At 46.1% G+C, this 17,324-nt stretch overlaps 7 non-coding genes across 7 annotated transcripts; all 7 read left to right on the top strand.

Moving 5' to 3' along the window:
* The first annotated feature begins 620 nt into the window (after nucleotides 1-620).
* Nucleotides 621-811, top strand: LOC141190984 (U2 spliceosomal RNA). Its single transcript, XR_012264990.1, has one exon. It is a non-coding gene; the product is annotated as a U2 spliceosomal RNA (small nuclear RNA).
* A 1,121-nt stretch (nucleotides 812-1,932) lies between these two features.
* On the top strand, nucleotides 1,933-2,123 carry LOC141191402 (U2 spliceosomal RNA). The gene has a single exon (XR_012265398.1). It is a non-coding gene; the product is annotated as a U2 spliceosomal RNA (small nuclear RNA).
* A 1,122-nt stretch (nucleotides 2,124-3,245) lies between these two features.
* On the top strand, nucleotides 3,246-3,436 carry LOC141190983 (U2 spliceosomal RNA). Its single transcript, XR_012264989.1, has one exon. It is a non-coding gene; the product is annotated as a U2 spliceosomal RNA (small nuclear RNA).
* Nucleotides 3,437-4,557: 1,121 nt separating this feature from the next.
* LOC141185254 (U2 spliceosomal RNA) lies at nucleotides 4,558-4,748 on the top strand. The gene has a single exon (XR_012259934.1). It is a non-coding gene; the product is annotated as a U2 spliceosomal RNA (small nuclear RNA).
* A 6,137-nt stretch (nucleotides 4,749-10,885) lies between these two features.
* LOC141185829 (U2 spliceosomal RNA) lies at nucleotides 10,886-11,075 on the top strand. The gene has a single exon (XR_012260435.1). It is a non-coding gene; the product is annotated as a U2 spliceosomal RNA (small nuclear RNA).
* A 1,122-nt stretch (nucleotides 11,076-12,197) lies between these two features.
* On the top strand, nucleotides 12,198-12,388 carry LOC141190982 (U2 spliceosomal RNA). The gene has a single exon (XR_012264988.1). It is a non-coding gene; the product is annotated as a U2 spliceosomal RNA (small nuclear RNA).
* A 1,123-nt stretch (nucleotides 12,389-13,511) lies between these two features.
* Nucleotides 13,512-13,702, top strand: LOC141190981 (U2 spliceosomal RNA). Its single transcript, XR_012264987.1, has one exon. It is a non-coding gene; the product is annotated as a U2 spliceosomal RNA (small nuclear RNA).
* The last annotated feature ends 3,622 nt before the right edge of the window (nucleotides 13,703-17,324 follow it).

The following is a 17,324-nucleotide window of genomic DNA, read 5'->3' as shown; positions in this document are numbered from 1 at the left end:
TCCCTCTGCTGGAACACTGACTTCTTTCATTTAATGCCTGCAGACTATAAAAGAGAAACCAACCCAAAAAGTTTGGTTGATTAGTCTGTGGCATTCTTTTAAACTGTTGCTTATGGCGGTCTCTGTGAGCTTCTCAGTGACATTCAGCCATCCAGGTATCCCGCCTGCAGTAGACGGAATGTGGCAATGGAACGCTGGCTGCGCGTGTCATAATAGGCTCTGAGCCTTTATATACCTGCGCACAGCAGCAGCCACCTTCAGTCTGCTGCTGGACAGCCAGCAGCAGCAGCAGCAGGAGAGGTAATTAATCAGCAACCCTCCTGCTAAGGGTAGACAGCTGCTCGTTCCACCCCCCCCCCCGCCTTAATTGGTTCTCCTCCCTTCCAACGGTGTTGAGGCGGGTGGGAACAGCCGGGGGTTGAGGGTACTGTGCTAAAAGAGGTGGAGTTATGCAGATCTAAAACGCGTGGATTGCAGCAGCAGCAAGCCGAAAAGTGCAGGCATGTGAGGGATCTAGAGGTTGACAGCATGTCTTCTTAACGGGAGTCCAGGTGGCCATCTCCACAAATGGACTTTTCAGAATCCTTGGGTGGCACCGTAGTCGGAAACCAATTCTGGTTATCGCTTCTCGGCCTTTTGGCTAAGATCAAGTGTAGTATCTGTTCTTATCAGTTTAATATCTGATACGTCCCCTATCTGGGGACCATATATTAAATGGATTTTTAGAACAGGGAGATGGAAAAAGAGCTTGCTCTGTCCACTCCACGCATTGACCTGGTATTGCAGTATCTCCAGGACCGGTGCACCCCTTCTTTAATGCAGTTTCTAAAATCAGAAAGAATTGAATTCAATGCTTTTTGTTCATTTTGCTTGTTTGTCGGATTTTGGGATGGACTCTTTGGCTTTGCTTTTCTTCTCCTCATTGGATTTTTCATGTTAAAAGTTGCAGAAGCCAGATGACAAGCTCATTTTGGTTCAACTTCAGCAACTGTGCATTGCATTGCCATGTAATGTAATGTAATGCAATGCTATCTATCTAGCTCTCCCTCTATACTTCCTTTTGGATAAACAGACATATTAGGCAAGCATTTTGGAGCTTTCACCTAAATAACTACAGGTGGTGAGATAAGCTGCACAATATAATTGACCTTTCAGTATATTGTTGCACACACACCATCTATTTAGCAAATGCCCTTGTTATCAACAGCAGCCTTTTAAACTCACCTGAGCTAACAGGTATGTGAGCTGGTTACTCTGCTGCGCTTAAAATTTCTTTTTTGGTTTGCTACAATGCCTTTTCTGAAACGTTGTCTCCCTCTGCTGGAACACTGACTTCTTTCATTTAATGCCTGCAGACTATAAAAGAGAAACCAACCCAAAAAGTTTGGTTGATTAGTCTGTGGCATTCTTTTAAACTGTTGCTTATGGCGGTCTCTGTGAGCTTCTCAGTGACATTCAGCCATCCAGGTATCCCGCCTGCAGTAGACGGAATGTGGCAATGGAACGCTGGCTGCGCGTGTCATAATAGGCTCTGAGCCTTTATATACCTGCGCACAGCAGCAGCCACCTTCAGTCTGCTGCTGGACAGCCAGCAGCAGCAGCAGCAGGAGAGGTAATTAATCAGCAACCCTCCTGCTAAGGGTAGACAGCTGCTCGTTCCACCCCCCCCCCCGCCTTAATTGGTTCTCCTCCCTTCCAACGGTGTTGAGGCGGGTGGGAACAGCCGGGGGTTGAGGGTACTGTGCTAAAAGAGGTGGAGTTATGCAGATCTAAAACGCGTGGATTGCAGCAGCAGCAAGCCGAAAAGTGCAGGCATGTGAGGGATCTAGAGGTTGACAGCATGTCTTCTTAACGGGAGTCCAGGTGGCCATCTCCACAAATGGACTTTTCAGAATCCTTGGGTGGCACCGTAGTCGGAAACCAATTCTGGTTATCGCTTCTCGGCCTTTTGGCTAAGATCAAGTGTAGTATCTGTTCTTATCAGTTTAATATCTGATAAGTCCCCTATCTGGGGACCATATATTAAATGGATTTTTAGAACAGGGAGATGGAAAAAGAGCTTGCTCTGTCCACTCCACGCATTGACCTGGTATTGCAGTATCTCCAGGACCGGTGCACCCCTTCTTTAATGCAGTTTCTAAAATCAGAAAGAATTGAATTCAATGCTTTTTGTTCATTTTGCTTGTTTGTCGGATTTTGGGATGGACTCTTTGGCTTTGCTTTTCTTCTCCTCATTGGATTTTTCATGTTAAAAGTTGCAGAAGCCAGATGACAAGCTCATTTTGGTTCAACTTCAGCAACTGTGCATTGCATTGCCATGTAATGTAATGTAATGCAATGCTATCTATCTAGCTCTCCCTCTATACTTCCTTTTGGATAAACAGACATATTAGGCAAGCATTTTGGAGCTTTCACCTAAATAACTACAGGTGGTGAGATAAGCTGCACAATATAATTGACCTTTCAGTATATTGTTGCACACACACCATCTATTTAGCAAATGCCCTTGTTATCAACAGCAGCCTTTTAAACTCACCTGAGCTAACAGGTATGTGAGCTGGTTACTCTGCTGCGCTTAAAATTTCTTTTTTGGTTTGCTACAATGCCTTTTCTGAAACGTTGTCTCCCTCTGCTGGAACACTGACTTCTTTCATTTAATGCCTGCAGACTATAAAAGAGAAACCAACCCAAAAAGTTTGGTTGATTAGTCTGTGGCATTCTTTTAAACTGTTGCTTATGGCGGTCTCTGTGAGCTTCTCAGTGACATTCAGCCATCCAGGTATCCCGCCTGCAGTAGACGGAATGTGGCAATGGAACGCTGGCTGCGCGTGTCATAATAGGCTCTGAGCCTTTATATACCTGCGCACAGCAGCAGCCACCTTCAGTCTGCTGCTGGACAGCCAGCAGCAGCAGCAGCAGGAGAGGTAATTAATCAGCAACCCTCCTGCTAAGGGTAGACAGCTGCTCGTTCCATCCCCCCCCCCCGCCTTAATTGGTTCTCCTCCCTTCCAACGGTGTTGAGGCGGGTGGGAACAGCCGGGGGTTGAGGGTACTGTGCTAAAAGAGGTGGAGTTATGCAGATCTAAAACGCGTGGATTGCAGCAGCAGCAAGCCGAAAAGTGCAGGCATGTGAGGGATCTAGAGGTTGACAGCATGTCTTCTTAACGGGAGTCCAGGTGGCCATCTCCACAAATGGACTTTTCAGAATCCTTGGGTGGCACCGTAGTCGGAAACCAATTCTGGTTATCGCTTCTCGGCCTTTTGGCTAAGATCAAGTGTAGTATCTGTTCTTATCAGTTTAATATCTGATACGTCCCCTATCTGGGGACCATATATTAAATGGATTTTTAGAACAGGGAGATGGAAAAAGAGCTTGCTCTGTCCACTCCACGCATTGACCTGGTATTGCAGTATCTCCAGGACCGGTGCACCCCTTCTTTAATGCAGTTTCTAAAATCAGAAAGAATTGAATTCAATGCTTTTTGTTCATTTTGCTTGTTTGTCGGATTTTGGGATGGACTCTTTGGCTTTGCTTTTCTTCTCCTCATTGGATTTTTCATGTTAAAAGTTGCAGAAGCCAGATGACAAGCTCATTTTGGTTCAACTTCAGCAACTGTGCATTGCATTGCCATGTAATGTAATGTAATGCAATGCTATCTATCTAGCTCTCCCTCTATACTTCCTTTTGGATAAACAGACATATTAGGCAAGCATTTTGGAGCTTTCACCTAAATAACTACAGGTGGTGAGATAAGCTGCACAATGTAATTGACCTTTCAGTATATTGTTGCACACACACCATCTATTTAGCAAATGCCCTTGTTATCAACAGCAGCCTTTTAAACTCACCTGAGCTAACAGGTATGTGAGCTGGTTACTCTGCTGCGCTTAAAATTTCTTTTTTGGTTTGCTACAATGCCTTTTCTGAAACGTTGTCTCCCTCTGCTGGAACACTGACTTCTTTCATTTAATGCCTGCAGACTATAAAAGAGAAACCAACCCAAAAAGTTTGGTTGATTAGTCTGTGGCATTCTTTTAAACTGTTGCTTATGGCGGTCTCTGTGAGCTTCTCAGTGACATTCAGCCATCCAGGTATCCCGCCTGCAGTAGACGGAATGTGGCAATGGAACGCTGGCTGCGCGTGTCATAATAGGCTCTGAGCCTTTATATACCTGCGCACAGCAGCAGCCACCTTCAGTCTGCTGCTGGACAGCCAGCAGCAGCAGCAGCAGGAGAGGTAATTAATCAGCAACCCTCCTGCTAAGGGTAGACAGCTGCTCGTTCCACCCCCCCCCCCGCCTTAATTGGTTCTCCTCCCTTCCAACGGTGTTGAGGCGGGTGGGAACAGCCGGGGGTTGAGGGTACTGTGCTAAAAGAGGTGGAGTTATGCAGATCTAAAACGCGTGGATTGCAGCAGCAGCAAGCCGAAAAATGCAGGCATGTGAGGGATCTAGAGGTTGACAGCATGTCTTCTTAACGGGAGTCCAGGTGGCCATCTCCACAAATGGACTTTTCAGAATCCTTGGGTGGCACCGTAGTCGGAAACCAATTCTGGTTATCGCTTCTCGGCCTTTTGGCTAAGATCAAGTGTAGTATCTGTTCTTATCAGTTTAATATCTGATACGTCCCCTATCTGGGGACCATATATTAAATGGATTTTTAGAACAGGGAGATGGAAAAAGAGCTTGCTCTGTCCACTCCACGCATTGACCTGGTATTGCAGTATCTGCAGGACCGGTGCACCCCTTCTTTAATGCAGTTTCTAAAATCAGAAAGAATTGAATTCAATGCTTTTTGTTCATTTTGCTTGTTTGTCGGATTTTGGGATGGACTCTTTGGCTTTGCTTTTCTTCTCCTCATTGGATTTTTCATGTTAAAAGTTGCAGAAGCCAGATGACAAGCTCATTTTGGTTCAACTTCAGCAACTGTGCATTGCATTGCCATGTAATGTAATGTAATGCAATGCTATCTATCTAGCTCTCCCTCTATACTTCCTTTTGGATAAACAGACATATTAGGCAAGCATTTTGGAGCTTTCACCTAAATAACTACAGGTGGTGAGATAAGCTGCACAATATAATTGACCTTTCAGTATATTGTTGCACACACACCATCTATTTAGCAAATGCCCTTGTTATCAACAGCAGCCTTTTAAACTCACCTGAGCTAACAGGTATGTGAGCTGGTTACTCTGCTGCGCTTAAAATTTCTTTTTTGGTTTGCTACAATGCCTTTTCTGAAACGTTGTCTCCCTCTGCTGGAACACTGACTTCTTTCATTTAATGCCTGCAGACTATAAAAGAGAAACCAACCCAAAAAGTTTGGTTGATTAGTCTGTGGCATTCTTTTAAACTGTTGCTTATGGCGGTCTCTGTGAGCTTCTCAGTGACATTCAGCCATCCAGGTATCCCGCCTGCAGTAGACGGAATGTGGCAATGGAACACTGGCTGCGCGTGTCATAATAGGCTCTGAGCCTTTATATACCTGCGCACAGCAGCAGCCACCTTCAGTCTGCTGCTGGACAGCCAGCAGCAGCAGCAGCAGGAGAGGTAATTAATCAGCAACCCTCCTGCTAAGGGTAGACAGCTGCTCGTTCCCCCCCCCCCCCCGCCTTAATTGGTTCTCCTCCCTTCCAACGGTGTTGAGGCGGGTGGGAACAGCCGGGGGTTGAGGGTACTGTGCTAAAAGAGGTGGAGTTATGCAGATCTAAAACGCGTGGATTGCAGCAGCAGCAAGCCGAAAAGTGCAGGCATGTGAGGGATCTAGAGGTTGACAGCATGTCTTCTTAACGGGAGTCCAGGTGGCCATCTCCACAAATGGACTTTTCAGAATCCTTGGGTGGCACCGTAGTCGGAAACCAATTCTGGTTATCGCTTCTCGGCCTTTTGGCACGATCTATCAGGTTTACCTGTGTGGTCTTGCCTGTGAGGTGCTCTTGGTACCCTTTCTCTCGGCCTGGGGGGATCGTTCCTCTTCGGAGGGAGCAACGGGAAGGGATCCCATGAAGGCTTGCGCCTTTCAGAGAGAAGAGTCGGTACGTTCCTGAGTGAAGGATGCCGGCAACGCTCACATATTCATCGGGTGATGCCCGGATGCGGAACACCGTGAGGATTGAAGTTGGAGCAGGATCGAGGACGGAGAAGAACTTGGACTACATCTGCCATAGGATTCTGCTTGGAGTTCTGGAGTTTCGGCGGGAAGACATATTCTGCTTCCAGGACAATGAGTACAAGGGGACTTACACCATCACCTTCAAGAGCCAGGGATGCTGTCACCAACTCGTACAAAAGGTAAATGAGAAAAACTACTTAGATGAATTGGATGGACTAACCTTTTGTCTCTTGTATGCCTATGACGAGATCCCTATCGTGGTGCATTTCCCGAACCCCTTTGTGGAGGCTGCAGACATCTCGACCTACCTTATCCGTTATTGTGATGATCTGAGATACCTGGGCACTGTGAAGAACGCGGTAGGCTTCTGGTGTGGCAAGAGGAGGTACATGGCCCGTCTAAAGAGGGACCCAAGCGGAGTGGGAGGAATGCTACACCCTCCCTCAACATTTGTGATCGGTAAGAGCAGAGGCTACTTATTTTACCCTGGAATGCCGGTATGTTGCAGGAACTGTGGACAAATGGGTCATACCCAAACGTCCTGCACGGGCAGGAAAGTAGACCGCTGCAATAATTGCAGCTGTTACGGACATTTAATGAAGGACTGTCCCGCTGGGAGGAAATGCAATCTTTGTGGTGAGGCGGGGCACATGTTCCGAGGATGCCCCAACAGGACCAGGACCAGGACTTACGCAGAAGCTGCATCTTCTGCAGCTGAGCCGATGCGCCCGCCGGTCTTCACTGGCGGGCCGGCGTCGGAGGGCGGTTCGAAGGGCGAGAAGGTTGGGATGGAGCAGGGAGCCGGAGGCCCCTCTGGGGCGGCCACTGCATCGAAGTCCCTTAACGATGGGCGGACCTCGCATGGACCGGAACGGAGGGGTCCTCCTTCTGGGAGGGTATCCTCCGTGTCGATGGTTCCCGATACCGATCCTGTTGGGCTGGAGGGTGGTGCCCCTGTGCGGTTGGCTACAGGGGACCACGCAGCGATGGCCTCAGGATCTTCCAGGGCGATTAGCCAGCCAGATGAGGGGGCTTTGCTTCTAGGTGGCGAACATCAGGGAATCTGTGTTGGTGATCTTATCCTGATGGACCAGTCTCTCCCCCTGGAGGAGGTGGAGGAAGAGGAGGACTGCACCAGTGACCTAGTGGAGTCTGCCCCGAAAAAGAGACGGAATGTCGAAGCCCCAGCGTCTCCTGGAATGTGGCTGGGAACCGTGACCTACGAGGGGGCAACCGCCGGCTCACAGAATATCGAGTCATTTGGGTCCTCTAGCCCGGATGTCCTGGAGCAATTTGGCATACAGGGCTTTGAGTCAGGTGTCCTCATGGAAGATCCACCACCCTGACCTATGAATGCCCACATTAAGACTTGTCTCACTGAATGTGAGGTCATTAAAGAGCCCAGTTCGTAGGGCTGCTCTATTTAAGTACTTAGAAACCACTGACTTTGACATATGTTTATTACAGGAATGCGGGATACAACATGCACTAAATTATAATGACATCAAGACAGATTGGAGACTGGGGCCCTCCATCTGGTCTGGCTCCAATGACAACAAGTCAGCGGGGGTGGGCTTCCTCTGTCGTGGGAGAAATATTGCTATAAATACTGTCACAGAAATAGTACCAGGCAGAGTGGTTTTAGTGCATTTTAAATTTAATGGTTTTACCCTATGTGTAATGAATGTTTATGCTTCCCCTGATAAGCAAGAGAGAATTAATTTATTTGGGATATTGCCATTGTACTGTACAGGGTCATCTCCCCTGATCGTAGGGGGTGATTTTAATTGTCTTTGTGCTAGTGAACAACGAGCGGGGGGTGACCCTTTACGCAAATTGTATAAGTCATGTCATCTATTGAAAGATTTTATAACTGATTTTAAATTATGCGATGCGTGGAGGTCACTCCTGCCGACGGACCCTGGTTATACGTGGTCCGGAAGAGGGGTGTCCTCCAGGATCGATTTTATTTTCCTATCAGATGATTTTAACCCTGTAAAATGTGTTTTAACATCAAATATATTTTCTGACCATAAGGGCTTGGAGGTGCACCTAGAATACCGGGATGAACAGAGGGTCAACAGGGGCCTCTGGCGTCTAAGTACTTACCTGCTGGAGGACCCTCTGATTCGACAAGACTTTGGTAAAGCCTATCAAGCCTGGCGGCGACAAAAACCTTCTGATGCCCCTATGGTAACCTGGTGGGAAAATTTGAAAAAAAAAGTCAGAATGTTTTTTATAAAAGCAGGGAGACGTAAAGCTAGAGAGAAAAAAAGATGTTTTAGTGATCTTAACACCAAACTACAAACACTTTTTAAATTCAAAGAGCTAGGGGTGGAGGTGGGAGATGACATTGCTAGCCTAAAAACTGAAATTCAGAACTGCATAGACACAAAGGGGAAAGAGATTATTTTTAACTCTAGAGTGCAGCACTTGGAGGAGGGGGAGAAGTGCTCTCGCTTCTTCTTCAAAAAAGTCATGGATAAAAGAGAAGTGATCACAAATCTAGAGGGTGAAACATCTATGCAGGGAATGTTGAATGCTACTTTTAACTTTTATAAGCCTCTTTTTAGTAAAAAGTGTATAGATGAGTCGTTTTTATCTGATGCTCTTAATGATCTCGATTTTAAGTTAAATTTTACAGACCAGGAGTTTTTAGAACGCGATATTGTTTTAGAGGAATTATTTTATGTTTTTAAAAGTTTCTCTAAGGGTAAAGCACCTGGGTGTGACGGACTACCTGTAGAGTTTTATCTTACTTTTTGGGACATTTTAAAAGAGGACCTTTTTATGCTTTTTAAAGAAGTTTTTATTTGTGAACAGTTGCCATTTTCGTGGAGGAGAGGAGTGGTGTCTTTGATATATAAAAAAGGTGATCGCAGTGCTCTAGCGAATTGGAGACCCATAACTCTCCTAAACGTCGATTACAAGGTACTTGCTAAGGTGGTTGCAAACCGGCTCAGGAATGTCATTGCCAAACTAATCCAGCCTGAGCAGGTTTGTAGTGTACCAGGCAGAAGTATTTCAGAGGTTTTAAACGTATTAAGGGATGTAATTTGGTATTCCAGAGACCGGGGTCAAAATGTAGCTCTTTTAGCCCTAGATTTTGAAAAAGCTTTCGATAGAGTCTCTCATAGATTTCTTTTTAGAGTTTTAAAAAGAATGGGTATCCCTAATATGCTTTTAAATTGTATTAAGATTTTATATAAAAATTGTTTTAGTCAAATTTCTCTTAATGGCTTTTTAACAGATGGAGTTCCCCTTGAGTCCGGAGTGAAGCAGGGATGCCCCTTGTCGCCCATCCTGTTCATCTGCGCCATGGAGCCCCTGCTGAGCGCAATAAGGAAAGACAAAGTGATTAGAGGGGTTCCTGTTCCTGGCGGAGGTGGCAGTGATGTGAGAGTCTTTGGCTACATGGATGACGTGACGGTTGTGTGCGTGGACCCTGCTTCCCTCCGGAGGGCGGTGTTGCGCATTGATTTTTTTTCCCAGGCATCCGGTTTTAAACTTAATTTAAATAAATCTGAATGTCTGACTTTGGGATCCTGGGACACCGCCCAACTCCCGCAGCTCACTTTAAAACGAGACAATGTAAAAATTCTTGGAGTTGTTTTTAACGAGGAGAATGTGGGAACTCAAAGCTGGGAGAATGTCATAGAAAAAATGTCAAAGAAAATATCATTTTGGGGTTTGAGGTCCCTAACAATGGAGGGGAAAATTTTAATTATAAAATCAGTGTTGTTACCCCTCATACTGTATATAGCTATGGTGTACCCCCCCTCTGATGTTTTAATTAAAAAAATGACTAGGATGATCTGTATGTTTTTATGGAACTCCAAAATGGAAAAATTAAGGCGAGAAATAATGAGGAAGAATAAAATGAACGGCGGAAGGGATGTCCCCGATTTACATATTTATTTGTATTTAAATTATTTCTGCTTTTGTTTCAAACATTTTAATGGTAATAGTGCGCTAAGTTATTTTTTAAAATGTACTTGTGGGATGATTTTTAAAAGATGGTTTAAGTTGTCGTTGAATTCCCCTGTTTTACTATGCCCCCCAAACACCAAGCAATCTTAGAAAAGACTGTTCGATTTTATAGCCTTGGTGATTTTAATATGGACATTTTTAAAGACCGCAAGAAGCTTTTATCTTTTCTGAGGAGGAATGAAGATGTGACCCCCATAGTAAATTTCTCAGAAGAGAGGTCGAAGCAAGTTTGGAAGAATGTCTTCGGAAAATTTTTAGCAAATGGACATAAGGACATCGCATGGATGGTGGTCCACCAGTGCCTCCCCACCAGAGAGTTTCAACACAGGAGAGGCCTGGTGGCCAGAGCAAAATGCCCCAGAGACTCATGTGTTTATGACGAAACCACCTTGCACCTTATGTGGAATTGCCCATTTGCACAGGAACTTTGGCACAAAGTTGGGATTCTTTTAAAATGGACTTGCGGTTTAAGAGATTTTAACCATGAATATGTTTTATATGGCCTTTTTAAATGTCCGACCCCTCAACAGTATTGTATATGTTGGTGTATGATTAACTGCTTTAAAGACGCCCTTTGGAAGGCACGCAATATTTTACTTTTTAAACGTGATGCTATTTCTGTGAAGGATTGTCTTAAAATTGCTTTTAGCCAGATGTATATTTATTACTTGAGGGATGTCAAATGTATTGGGAGAAGGGATGCCAATCGTATATGGGGTTTTTATGGGTGGAATTCTGTGTTTTAATAATGTACTGTTTGTGTTGTTGTTTTTGATTGTAAACCATCTTTTACGCACTTAATAAAATATGTTGAAACCTGATCTGTTCTTATCAGTTTAATATCTGATACGTCCCCTATCTGGGGACCATATATTAAATGGATTTTTAGAACAGGGAGATGGAAAAAGAGCTTGCTCTGTCCACTCCACGCATTGACCTGGTATTGCAGTATCTCCAGGACCGGTGCACCCCTTCTTTAATGCAGTTTCTAAAATCAGAAAGAATTGAATTCAATGCTTTTTGTTCATTTTGCTTGTTTGTCGGATTTTGGGATGGACTCTTTGGCTTTGCTTTTCTTCTCCTCATTGGATTTTTCATGTTAAAAGTTGCAGAAGCCAGATGACAAGCTCATTTTGGTTCAACTTCAGCAACTGTGCATTGCATTGCCATGTAATGTAATGTAATGCAATGCTATCTATCTAGCTCTCCCTCTATACTTCCTTTTGGATAAACAGACATATTAGGCAAGCATTTTGGAGCTTTCACCTAAATAACTACAGGTGGTGAGATAAGCTGCACAATATAATTGACCTTTCAGTATATTGTTGCACACACACCATCTATTTAGCAAATGCCCTTGTTATCAACAGCAGCCTTTTAAACTCACCTGAGCTAACAGGTATGTGAGCTGGTTACTCTGCTGCGCTTAAAATTTCTTTTTTGGTTTGCTACAATGCCTTTTCTGAAACGTTGTCTCCCTCTGCTGGAACACTGACTTCTTTCATTTAATGCCTGCAGACTATAAAAGAGAAACCAACCCAAAAAGTTTGGTTGATTAGTCTGTGGCATTCTTTTAAACTGTTGCTTATGGCGGTCTCTGTGAGCTTCTCAGTGACATTCAGCCATCCAGGTATCCCGCCTGCAGTAGACGGAATGTGGCAATGGAACGCTGGCTGCGCGTGTCATAATAGGCTCTGAGCCTTTATATACCTGCGCACAGCAGCAGCCACCTTCAGTCTGCTGCTGGACAGCCAGCAGCAGCAGCAGCAGGAGAGGTAATTAATCAGCAACCCTCCTGCTAAGGGTAGACAGCTGCTCGTTCCACCCCCCCCCCCCGCCTTAATTGGTTCTCCTCCCTTCCAACGGTGTTGAGGCGGGTGGGAACAGCCGGGGGTTGAGGGTACTGTGCTAAAAGAGGTGGAGTTATGCAGATCTAAAACGCGTGGATTGCAGCAGCAGCAAGCCGAAAAGTGCAGGCATGTGAGGGATCTAGAGGTTGACAGCATGTCTTCTTAACGGGAGTCCAGGTGGCCATCTCCACAAATGGACTTTTCAGAATCCTTGGGTGGCACCGTAGTCGGAAACCAATTCTGGTTATCGCTTCTCGGCCTTTTGGCTAAGATCAAGTGTAGTATCTGTTCTTATCAGTTTAATATCTGATACGTCCCCTATCTGGGGACCATATATTAAATGGATTTTTAGAACAGGGAGATGGAAAAAGAGCTTGCTCTGTCCACTCCACGCATTGACCTGGTATTGCAGTATCTCCAGGACCGGTGCACCCCTTCTTTAATGCAGTTTCTAAAATCAGAAAGAATTGAATTCAATGCTTTTTGTTCATTTTGCTTGTTTGTCGGATTTTGGGATGGACTCTTTGGCTTTGCTTTTCTTCTCCTCATTGGATTTTTCATGTTAAAAGTTGCAGAAGCCAGATGACAAGCTCATTTTGGTTCAACTTCAGCAACTGTGCATTGCATTGCCATGTAATGTAATGTAATGCAATGCTATCTATCTAGCTCTCCCTCTATACTTCCTTTTGGATAAACAGACATATTAGGCAAGCATTTTGGAGCTTTCACCTAAATAACTACAGGTGGTGAGATAAGCTGCACAATATAATTGACCTTTCAGTATATTGTTGCACACACACCATCTATTTAGCAAATGCCCTTGTTATCAACAGCAGCCTTTTAAACTCACCTGAGCTAACAGGTATGTGAGCTGGTTACTCTGCTGCGCTTAAAATTTCTTTTTTGGTTTGCTACAATGCCTTTTCTGAAACGTTGTCTCCCTCTGCTGGAACACTGACTTCTTTCATTTAATGCCTGCAGACTATAAAAGAGAAACCAACCCAAAAAGTTTGGTTGATTAGTCTGTGGCATTCTTTTAAACTGTTGCTTATGGCGGTCTCTGTGAGCTTCTCAGTGACATTCAGCCATCCAGGTATCCCGCCTGCAGTAGACGGAATGTGGCAATGGAACGCTGGCTGCGCGTGTCATAATAGGCTCTGAGCCTTTATATACCTGCGCACAGCAGCAGCCACCTTCAGTCTGCTGCTGGACAGCCAGCAGCAGCAGCAGCAGGAGAGGTAATTAATCAGCAACCCTCCTGCTAAGGGTAGACAGCTGCTCGTTCCACCCCCCCCCCCCCGCCTTAATTGGTTCTCCTCCCTTCCAACGGTGTTGAGGCGGGTGGGAACAGCCGGGGGTTGAGGGTACTGTGCTAAAAGAGGTGGAGTTATGCAGATCTAAAACGCGGGGATTGCAGCAGCAGCAAGCCGAAAAGTGCAGGCATGTGAGGGATCTAGAGGTTGACAGCATGTCTTCTTAACGGGAGTCCAGGTGGCCATCTCCACAAATGGACTTTTCAGAATCCTTGGGTGGCACCGTAGTCGGAAACCAATTCTGGTTATCGCTTCTCGGCCTTTTGGCTAAGATCAAGTGTAGTATCTGTTCTTATCAGTTTAATATCTGATACGTCCCCTATCTGGGGACCATATATTAAATGGATTTTTAGAACAGGGAGATGGAAAAAGAGCTTGCTCTGTCCACTCCACGCATTGACCTGGTATTGCAGTATCTCCAGGACCGGTGCACCCCTTCTTTAATGCAGTTTCTAAAATCAGAAAGAATTGAATTCAATGCTTTTTGTTCATTTTGCTTGTTTGTCGGATTTTGGGATGGACTCTTTGGCTTTGCTTTTCTTCTCCTCATTGGATTTTTCATGTTAAAAGTTGCAGAAGCCAGATGACAAGCTCATTTTGGTTCAACTTCAGCAACTGTGCATTGCATTGCCATGTAATGTAATGTAATGCAATGCTATCTATCTAGCTCTCCCTCTATACTTCCTTTTGGATAAACAGACATATTAGGCAAGCATTTTGGAGCTTTCACCTAAATAACTACAGGTGGTGAGATAAGCTGCACAATATAATTGACCTTTCAGTATATTGTTGCACACACACCATCTATTTAGCAAATGCCCTTGTTATCAACAGCAGCCTTTTAAACTCACCTGAGCTAACAGGTATGTGAGCTGGTTACTCTGCTGCGCTTAAAATTTCTTTTTTGGTTTGCTACAATGCCTTTTCTGAAACGTTGTCTCCCTCTGCTGGAACACTGACTTCTTTCATTTAATGCCTGCAGACTATAAAAGAGAAACCAACCCAAAAAGTTTGGTTGATTAGTCTGTGGCATTCTTTTAAACTGTTGCTTATGGCGGTCTCTGTGAGCTTCTCAGTGACATTCAGCCATCCAGGTATCCCGCCTGCAGTAGACGGAATGTGGCAATGGAACGCTGGCTGCGCGTGTCATAATAGGCTCTGAGCCTTTATATACCTGCGCACAGCAGCAGCCACCTTCAGTCTGCTGCTGGACAGCCAGCAGCAGCAGCAGCAGGAGAGGTAATTAATCAGCAACCCTCCTGCTAAGGGTAGACAGCTGCTCGTTCCACCCCCCCCCCCGCCTTAATTGGTTCTCCTCCCTTCCAACGGTGTTGAGGCGGGTGGGAACAGCCGGGGGTTGAGGGTACTGTGCTAAAAGAGGTGGAGTTATGGAGATCTAAAACGCGTGGATTGCAGCAGCAGCAAGCCGAAAAGTACAGGCATGTGAGGGATCTAGAGGTTGACAGCATGTCTTCTTAACGGGAGTCCAGGTGGCCATCTCCACAAATGGACTTTTCAGAATCCTTGGGTGGCACCGTAGTCGGAAACCAATTCTGGTTATCGCTTCTCGGCCTTTTGGCACGATCTATCAGGTTTACCTGTGTGGTCTTGCCTGTGAGTTGCTCTTGGTACCCTTTCTCTCGGCCTGGGGGGATCGTTCCTTTTCGGAGGGACTTAACCCCCCTGCTGCTATTGGGAGGAAGGATTAGTCCGGGAGCAACGGGAAGGGATCCCATGAAGGCTTGCGCCTTTCAGAGAGAAGAGTCGGTACGTTCCTGAGTGAAGGATGCCGGCAACGCTCACATATTCATCGGGTGATGCCCGGATGCGGAACACCGTGAGGATTGAAGTTGGAGCAGGATCGAGGACGGAGAAGAATTTGGATTACATCTGCCATAGGATTCTGCTTGGAGTTCTGGAGTTTCGGCGGGAAGACATATTCTGCTTCCAGGACAATGAGTACAAGGGGACTTACACCATCACCTTCAAGAGCCAGGGATGCTGTCACCAACTCGTACAAAAGGTAAATGAGAAAAACTACTTGGATGAATTGGATGGACTAACCTTTTGTCTCTTGTATGCCTATGACGAGATCCCTATCGTGGTGCATTTCCCGAACCCCTTTGTGGAAGCTGCAGACATCTCGACCTACCTTATCCGTTATTGTGACGATCTGAGATACCTGGGCACTGTGAAGAACGCGGTAGGCTTCTGGTGCGGCAAGAGGAGGTACATGGCCCGTCTAAAGAGGGACCCAAGCGGAGTGGGAGGAATGCTACACCCTCCCTCAACATTTGTGATCGGTAAGAGCAGAGGCTACTTATTTTACCCTGGAATGCCGGTATGTTGCAGGAACTGTGGACAAATGGGTCATACCCAAACGTCCTGCACGGGCAGGAAAGTAGACCGCTGCAATAATTGCAGCTGTTACGGACATTTAATGAAGGACTGTCCCGCTGGGAGGAAATGCAATCTTTGTGGTGAGGCGGGGCACATGTTCCGAGGATGCCCCAACAGGACCAGGACCAGGACCTACGCAGAAGCTGCATCTTCTGCAGCTGAGCCGATGCGCCCGCCGGTCTTCACTGGCGGGCCGGCGTCGGAGGGCGGTTCGAAGGGCGAGAAGGCTGGGATGGAGCAGGGAGCCGGAGGCCCCTCTGGGGCGGCCCCTGCATCGAAGTCCCTTAACGATGGGCGGACCTCGCATGGCCTGGAGCGGAGGGGTCCTCCTTCTGGGAGGGTATCCTCCGTGTCGATGGTTCCCGATACCGATCCTGTTGGGCTGGAGGGTGGTGCCCCTGTGCGGTTGGCTACAGGGGACCACGCAGCGATGGCCTCAGGATCTTCCAGGGCGATTAGCCAGCCAGATGAGGGGGCTTTGCTTCTAGGTGGCGAACATCAGGGAATCGGTGTTGGTGATCTTATCCTGATGGACCAGTCTCTCCCACTGGAGGAGGTGGAGGAAGAGGAGGACTGCACCAGTGACCTAGTGGAGTCTGCCCCGAAAAAGAGACGGAATGTCGAAGCCCCAGCGTCTCCTGGAATGTGGCTGGGAACCGTGACCTACGAGGGGGCAACCGCCGGCTCACAGAATATCGAGTCGTTTGGGTCCTCTAGCCCGGATGTCCTGGAGCAATTTGACATACAGGGCTTTGAGTCAGGTGTCCTCATGGAAGATCCACCACCCTGACCTATGAATGCCCACATTAAGACTTGTCTCACTGAATGTGAGGTCATTAAAGAGCCCAGTTCGTAGGGCTGCTCTATTCAAGTATTTAGAAACCGCTGACTTTGACATTTGTTTATTACAGGAATGCGGGATACAACATGCACTAAATTATAATGACATCAAGACAGATTGGAGACTGGGGCCCTCCATCTGGTCTGGCTCCAATGACAACAAGTCAGCGGTGGTGGGCTTCCTCTGTCGTGGGAGAAATATTACTGTAAATGCTGTCACAGAAATAGTACCAGGCAGAGTGGTTTTAGTGCATTTTAAATTTAATGGTTTTACCCTACGTGTAATGAATATTTATGCTCCCCCTGATAAGCAAGAGAGAATTAATTTATTTGGGATATTGCCATTGTACTGTACTGGGTCATCTCCCCTGATCGTAGGGGGTGATTTTAATTGTCTTTGTGCTAGTGAACAACGAGCGGGGGGTGACCCTTTACGCAAATTGGATAAGTCATGTCATCTATTGAAAGATTTTATAACTGATTTTAAATTATGCGATGCGTGGAGGTCACTCCTGCCGACGGACCCTGGTTATACGTGGTCCGGAAGAGGGGTGTCCTCCAGGATCGATTTTATTTTCCTATCAGATGATTTTAACCCTGTAAAATGTGTTTTAACATCAAATATATTTTCTGACCATAAGGGCTTGGAGGTGCACCTAGAATACCGGGATGAACAGAGGGTCAACAGGGGCCTCTGGTGTCTAAGTACTTACCTGCTGGAGGACCCTCTGATTCGACAAGACTTTGGTAAAGCCTATCAAGCCTGGCAGCGACAAAAACCTTCTGATGCCCCTATGGTAACCTGGTGGGAAAATTTGAA

This window comes from Phyllobates terribilis, unplaced genomic scaffold (assembly GCF_046119375.1).
Source record: "Phyllobates terribilis strain yellow unplaced genomic scaffold, ASM4611937v1 Scaffold_40__1_contigs__length_11209783, whole genome shotgun sequence".
NCBI classification, from domain to species: domain Eukaryota; kingdom Metazoa; phylum Chordata; class Amphibia; order Anura; family Dendrobatidae; genus Phyllobates; species Phyllobates terribilis.
Note: the sequence above shows the minus strand (reverse complement) of the source record. Positions and strands in the feature narration are given on the sequence as shown.